The following is an 8,142-nucleotide window of genomic DNA, read 5'->3' as shown; positions in this document are numbered from 1 at the left end:
TGCTCGGTCCTTGGATGATCGACGGTATGCCTTGGATTTATTCTAACAAAGTGAATCAAGCATAGAAAGGAAAATAAAAAAAGAAAGAAAGTATTCACACGAATCTCAACGTAAGATCAATGACATAAGAGCATCTCCAACAGCCGCGCTATGCGCCGCGCGCTAAAAACTACTTTGCTGCGCGCCCTTCGCCTGGTTTTGCGCGGCCGGCAGCGCTGGCTCCAACAGCCGCGCCAAAATGCAGCGGGCGCACGCCGCTCTAGCAGCCGCGCTAAAATGCAGCGCGCGCTATCACATGCACATAGAAAAAAATCCTCGTGCTTTTTCCAATAGATATTTTACATTGATAGATAAACGATACATAGATATTTTACATAATTCCAAAGCATAAATAGATAACTATGGTGCAACGACATAAAAAACTACTAGATAGTGCAATTAGATAAAAACTACAACCTACTCCCGGTCGTCATCATCGTCATCCTCGCTGGTCTGGTCCGAGGTATCGAGCCACATGTCGTCCCAACAAGGATCATTATCCGTAAAGATCGACTACCCACCATTTTCAACGATATCGCACTGTGATAACGCCAGGGCCTTCCGCCGACGCCTGTCCAACCGTTCCTCGCGGCGCTTTGCCGTCTGCTTCGCCCAGTAGGCTTGCTCGTCGGAGACGTCCTCCGGGTGGCGCCGGCGCCACCCCGCCATGGCCCGCTCGTCCTCCTCGGCGATGAGGAGGCGGCGCTGCAGCCGAGCGTGCTCCGCACGGTCCTGGTCCGTGATAAGACGAGGCGGAGGGGCGACGTTCTGTGCCTGCTGCCGCGTGTGGACGTCCTGGAAGTTCATCTGCGCGCGCGGCCTGTCTAGGCGCCACGCCGTCGCGTCGTACGCGCGGGCTGCCTTGTGCGCAGTCCGGAAGGTGCCGAGGCCGAGCCGGACATCGCCGGACCGGATCTCGACGTAGTACGAGCCGTTGGGGCGCTGGCGGACGCCGCGGTAGCCCGACGCTCCTCGGCGGCGCGGCGGAGTGGTGGCGCGTCGGTGGCGGTATGCTGGAGCGGCGACGAAGCAACGAGGAAGTGGGGGAGGCGCGCGTGGCAGCGGAAGAAGAAGGGAGAGTGTGGAATAGACGTGTGGCGAGCGCCGCAATTTAAAGGCACGCCGGAAGCGGTGCGCCAAAAATAGCGCGCGAGCTGCCGCCTTTTTCCCCACGCGCGCAAACGATTCCCGCCACCGCTGGAGCGCCGAAACGTCCTGCGCGCGCTAAAAACTCAGTTTACCGCGCGCGCCTTTTGGCGCGGCGGTTGGAGATGCTCAGAAGATATGCAATACTTATGGCACATCTAGATGTGCTTTAACAAAACTATTTTTTTACAAGATTAGATTTCTTTTTTGAGGTTTCTCTTCTATTGTTCTATCCAAGTCATTTTTTCCTCATTTTTTTCTCTCTGAAAAGTATTCTGAATTTTCAATCCGTCTGCCTAAGGTCCTTCGTGCGAAGTGGCCCAGGTTGTTCATCTCCGCACCAGTGAAGCTAGGAACAGCCAAGCCCCTCTCATGTGGATCCTCCTCATCGGCATCCTCAACCTAGCAGGGGTTCTTCATCTCTACCTGAAGAACTACTGACGGACATGTCGCGTCAATGCTGAACCTATTTTTAATTAGTAGTTGAGTAATCAGCCAGCAAGATCATGTTTTGATCTTATCCAGTATCATGAGAAGGCTTAGTCATTTGGCTATGTAATAATTAGTTAACTTGATGTACCGATACCAGATTACCAGGCATCTATGGTTCAACATTTTCACAACCCACTTTGGCACTGTTCATTTCAGCTTTGGTTTAGCGCTTGCTAATTCAACACTGAAATTCTGAATTTTACCAGAGACACTGTCTCAATTGCTATGTGATGAATACTTATAGAATTGCTCTTTGAAAGTCTCAGACTGTTTTGCTATCTGATCATAAATAGACATTTTTAGTGACTGTCAGCAATAAATAGACAATTTGTTACCTGAAAGTTACTGACTGAATTGCTATGTCACTCACTGATGCGCAATGCTGAGTGTTTCAAAACGGATTGCTGGTCTGCTCCATTTACTGCATTGAATTCATAATCGTAACCTGGTTCTCACCCAAAAACTTCCACGATTCACAACAGACCTTCGTTCCAGTACACCCACAAGCAGACTTTACTACAGTTGATCGAACGTACATGAATCATTTAAAGATGGACCCACTAGGGATGGTATTCAACAGATGTATCCCGGACGTATCTCTGATTTGGAAATGATTTAGGCATTTAATGCCCTGATCCGGCTATAGTAACGTGAGGCGTGGATATCAGTGGGTGGACCACCTCGGTGCCACAAATCCTCATCCGACTCATCTTGCATTACATTGCTGACCTTATCAGAGGAGCTGTGAACACGCATCACCTACTCTAATTTCGCTGCCGTGACTACAGGTCTCGTGGTAAAATTTGATCCCGTGATCTACCTCAAGGGCATGTTCCTGGTTGCATGGTAGACTTTTTTGTTTTTGCTAGAGTAGCATATTGCATGGCCTGGTGGTATAGAAGTCTCTGGTGCGTGGTGTTGCATTCGGAGATTTGCATACGATGATTTGTAGAGTCGTTCATGTACTGCGAAAAGCATTAATAAAATAGAAAAATATATTATTTCACCACCGGGTTACACACCACCTAAGAGCATCGACAGCCGGGCGTCGCAAACCTGCCTCAACGCCGAGGCGGCCGGCCCGGTTGCTAACCGGTTTAAAAAACGCAACCCAGCCTGACCACTCAAATCGTCCTCCAACATCAGGTATGCCCGGCACCCCTCATATCCAGCCCAAACCTAGGGGGATATAAGGAGACCCAGGCGAGTCTTCCACGTCGTACCTATTCCAACCATCCCCGCCCTGCCCCACCCTTGCACCATAAATATCCGAATACGCCGAACCCTAGGCCAATGTCAATTCGTCAGTCCGCTCCACTCCCTTCTTTGTCAACTCCACTTCCGATCCTGTCCGATCCCAATCCATCGGCTGCGGCGGCAGCAATGCTAGCTCCGGTGGCGAATGATCAAGCCTGCTACATGATGCGGAGCTTGACGATGTGAAGGATGTCGCCCTCCGCATCGCGTTGAGGTGTTCGCGTCACGACCAAGGCGACGGTGGCAGCTCCTCCTCTGCAGCGCCCGTCCCCCTCATGGTGAAAAAGGAGGCGGCGGCCAAGACGAAGTCAGCCCGCCATGCCAAGGAGGAGGACCGTCTGCTCCGGTGGCTGGCTAGCCAAATGTGCTCAAACGACGCATACATGGTAGAGGGGCATAGCGTCGCCGACGACCCCAAGGGGAAGGGGACGGCGAGGAAATGGTGAATTCCCCCATCCTTTCCGTTTTATGTAAGTGTTATTTATGTTTTAAGAACTTTGTAGTGTCGATTTGCATTGTCTGTCAATGAACTATGATCATTTTCTCCGTCGAAGAGCTATGATCCGGCTTAATTTACGTAGTGTTGTATCGGTTCCATGAGTTTAGGGTTTCATATGTGAGGGATGCGGTTGTGGGAGAAAAAAATATGAGGCATGCCCAGTCAGTGCCCCGAGCGCATCCACAGGCGTTTGAGGGGGCAGATTTGGTGTCTCTGCCTGTAGATGCGCTAAGAATACTCCAAACTGAAATATGGATATGAAAATATATCAAGACAAGAAAGAGACAGATTTTACAAGTAAGCTTAATTATACGTTGTTGGCTCGAACCAACGACCTCGCAGTTTAGATTTTTTTTAATAGATTAATCTGAGTTAGCTGGCCAAGACGCATGACAACTGAGTGATGCTGACATAATATCTGCTACGGGTTTTTATATGTCTGCTCTTTGACTGATGTTATAACATTAAAAATTGCTTATTCTTATCCGATTATATATTTCCATATCCATACCTCAGTTCGGAGTACTAGTCATGAAACCGTGCAGTAAATTATGAAAGCAAAGCATTAATTATTGGAGGCCTTATATAATGCTTTTTTGTCAATGAATCCTTTTTGCTATTAGAATGTCATAAAACATACTTGTGTTTAGAAAGATACTAATGCGTCACCATGTATAGTTTTCTTAGGAACATCGTAAAATGACCATATTTCTTCAGTTAGGTTTATATAAGAGGGCCGATTGCTATTAACACCCGTGTGACATGCACCATAGAAATACTTTTTTTAACAAATACCTCGAGCTATTTCTAAAAACTAAATGATATAGCATATAAGGAGTCTTGTATCCATTCTTATCCTTTCTATGAGAAAGTTCCTATACAAATGTAAGGCAAGCACAATGCATTCACATGGGTTGGAGTTTAATAATTTTTACGAATATGAACCCGGAACAATTTATCTGTAATTGCAACGTGGCCAGACATTACTTAATCACTATCATGAAATTTGATTATTAAGCAAAGATAAGATGCTTTATATTAATGGATGAGCTTTATTGCACCTGCTTGTCCTGAAACTGCCACAACACATATCTAATCCACATTTGTTAGTGTATATGATGGACAATCCACATAGAAGTGTGGATCTTCGCAGGGACCAATTCAATTGACTGAATTGTTGAAGATGTATGTACTATTGCTTGCAGCGGCTGGATGGAGGAGACAAGTGGTGGAGCGGTTTTTCATTTACCACATCAAAGACGGCGAATCTCGGCGGCGTGGTGCAATGGGGATTCGGTGCCCGATGCAAGGAGATGGACTCGCGCAGGAGGAGGACGCTGTCTGGCGTGGCGTCGACGGCAGAGAGGCCTAGCAAGGTTGGTGCGTTAGTTTTTGCTCTGAAGATGAATTGGTGGAAGATGACGGCGACGGCACATGAGAGTGCGTCGGACCGGTGTATACCCCAAACCCAGTATGTGGCTTGGTTGGGGCCTCCGGCTTTAGATGTTAGGCATTTGTGCGATGTCTGTTTGGTATTAGACTCGGACTATCAGCACACCTTCATCAAGTGGATAGAAATAGCGACGGATGTTGCTAAGATGGTGGCTTCAGACTACCTGATGTACTACTTTGTAAGGTCTTTGTGAATAATTAATAAAATGGCTGCATGCATTGCTCAGATGCAGAGGCCGGGGGTAATCCCCCTTTTCTAAAAAAGCTATTGCTTGCATGGTACCTTTGTGACTCTTTATCATTCTTTACGTCAGATCAAACATCTAAGAAATTAATAGCTATGTGTTGGAATATCAGGTCAAGGAGTTCTATAAGATATTATGTTATATTGTGATTTAGTGCACCATATGGACCTTAAACATTTTGTTTAATACTGTAGTTAGACGGATATTAGCATATTGTTTCTCTTTTTCTTATCATGTCTTATTAAAACTGTGTAGATGAATATTTTCTATATAGATATTAACATCACTTGACATTTCTAAGTCACCTTTGTTTGACAATGTAAATCTTATGCTTTAGCAGTCTAGTTGTCTAGTTAGTTTTTGATTAGTTGATATAACGTATTAGATAGAAACTTCTTCGCAACTATTTGCAACCGAAATGAATATGGACATAATCATTAATATCAATTGGTATTGCTATGAGAATGATCAAAAATCAAAGATAATGTCTAAGAGAAACTGAAGTCCTTCCAATTATAACCTCGCATTTGTTTGTAGCCTCCCTCGGTGTAGCTTGTACACTCACATACATAAGGTATTATGATTTGAACACAAATAATTAGTAGTGGGCAATAACAATGTGAATTTCTAGGACCTTTTATAATGGTAAGTGTTTCCCTTTTATAATAGGTTGTAAACCTTCCTTTTCACCCATGCTGAGTGTCACAATTAATAATTCTACCCTCAAGCATGGCACAAATCTCGTAGTCTATTCTTGGAAAAAGGAAAATATATAAAAGATTGCTTCAAATAAAATAACATGATGCGTGCACCATATCCCTATTATTATCTTCTAGGGTACAAGTCTAATTTAGAGACAACATATGAAATACAATATAAAATTTAGTACATCTGCACTGAGAACAGAAAAACACATGGTCCAAGAGTCCAACAGACTACTAACTAAATTGGTAGTTGCTAAACAGAAGTCCAAAAGAAGAGATTATTTGCATGGTTACTGAAAATAAGGATTAAATATATTCAAGTAACCTAATAAGGCACCGTAGAATTATTTGACAGCTATTGAGAAGTAAAAATCTAAAATATTCAAATAAGCTATTAAGGCACAGGACTTTTTGACAGCTATTGAAAAGTAAGGATTAAGTTCCTTAAGTAAGCTATTAACAAGGCTATTTAACTATCCAGGCAGTAACCAAGTAGTAGGAGCTAACAGATTTCATTTCTAAGTAACTTTGTGTTAGCTATTTGGTCCTTATGCATGCACATAATATTGACGCAAGCAACACTATAAGGAGTGAACCGTGCCGCTTAGTAAAAAATGCAAGTCAATAGTCTCTTTTTTAGAACCTACCAATCGAGCAGCTTCTACCATCAGGTTGCTTGCATAAACAAAATCCATGATTCAATGAGAAGCACCGGAGCAATACCGTGGGATAGAAAAGGTTAACTTACCTGAATCTAACTCGCCATGTGCAGGCCCTTCTATTATCTATTTTCCGGTGCGTTGACAATCCTTCTTTTATGTAGGGTCATACATTGGCAGAGAACAACAATTTATGGCCAGCATACATCCATCAGTTGAACATGCGAGATTATTGCTTGTGGTCTTGTCTACGGGTGATTGGTGACACTTGGAAATTTAGTTGATTCCAGTAGTGGAAATAGGGAAAACATATGTAAAGCCTCTGCTGTTGTTTGCTTAGTTCATGTAATTAATGCCCAACCCTGTGGTCGGGATTGCAAGATGACGCTGGAGAAACTGTCATCCACCGCTACAGAAGATTTAGAACTGCACTTTTTGCCAACTTTAGAGCCATGTGTGCAGCAGAAAGAAAGCGTCAGCTCTTATGCTTTAACTGAACAACATGATAAAAACAATATAATGTTTAATCTCCAGCACAACATGAAAACGAACCTCATTTCTGTGAACCTACGCTGGCACAACAGAAAGTCGAACACCCCACAACACGCCCGGCCGGGCACTCGAGCGCCTACGCTGCTACCAAAGTGCACACCGAGAACCGTCGTGTCAATCCAGGCTGCCACAAGCATATCCACGATACTCGACAACATCGAAGAGAAATGCTATGTCCGAAAGAGCAAACATATGCCGCTTCAATCCCACGAGGTTGGTAGACATATCTCGCCTGGCGCACCTTGCATGTGAAGGGTGCTGCTGCTGCTCTCACGGAGATGTCACACAAGCCGCCGCCAACCACCTCCACGAGCACTTAGTCCCTCCGATCAAGTCTAGCTCCAAGACGATGTCCTCAAGAGAAAACACGGCACCGAGCAAAGCCAATGGCATCATCATCATACGACCCGGAAGACCGGATCTAGTGTTTCCCCTGAAGCATGTCGAGCAAGGGAAGGAGAGGACTGCAACATCGATGCCTCCAACAAGGGGACGGAGCCCGTAGGCGCCGCCATCGATGGCTCCGGCCGCAGCCGGAGTGCAGCTTTCGCCCTCAGTCTCACCCGCTCAAACCCGCGACCCAGCCAGCTCTTCCAGCAGACCACCTCCATGGCGCACGAGCACTGTTAGACATCTCACCCTCAGGCGCCCTTAGAAGGTTGCCGGACGGACACCCGCCAGATCTGCACCGGGGAGGCCCACACACGAGCAGATCCCTCCAGATCGGAGACGGCCCCTGCTCACCATGCCTAGGAGCTCAGTGCTCCTGCAACTCCCCCGAACACTACCGCACTGCCCCATGCCCAGGAGCTCAGTGCTCCTGCAACTCCCCAGCACTGCCCTGGTGCGCAGTCCCGCGCCCCGCGGACAGCCCAACCCGCCGACGCGACCGCGGCACACCAGATCCACGGGTGCCTGCACGGCACGGGCCAGTGCGGAAACGGCGGCCCTCCACCGAGCATGAGCCGCTCGGCCTCCAGCGCATCAGGCCGCGTCGCCCAGCCACCAGCGCGTGCCGCGCTACGCCCGCGCCCGACCTCGACAGGCTCCCGCGCTCCTCAGCCCAGATGAGCAGCCCCGCGCAGCTCGTGCTCCAG

General features: G+C 46.9%; 1 pseudogene; it reads right to left on the bottom strand.

The window, feature by feature from the left end:
• Positions 1–456: 456 nt before the first annotated feature.
• LOC147988545 (uncharacterized) lies at positions 457–7,656 on the bottom strand (annotated as a pseudogene).
• Between the last annotated feature and the right edge of the window lie 486 nt (positions 7,657–8,142).

Source organism: Triticum urartu, chromosome 1A, assembly GCF_056163025.1.
Source record: "Triticum urartu cultivar PI428250 chromosome 1A, HENAU_Tu73, whole genome shotgun sequence".
Taxonomy (NCBI): Eukaryota; Viridiplantae; Streptophyta; class Magnoliopsida; order Poales; family Poaceae; genus Triticum; species Triticum urartu.
This window is presented reverse-complemented; position numbering and strand designations above follow the sequence as displayed.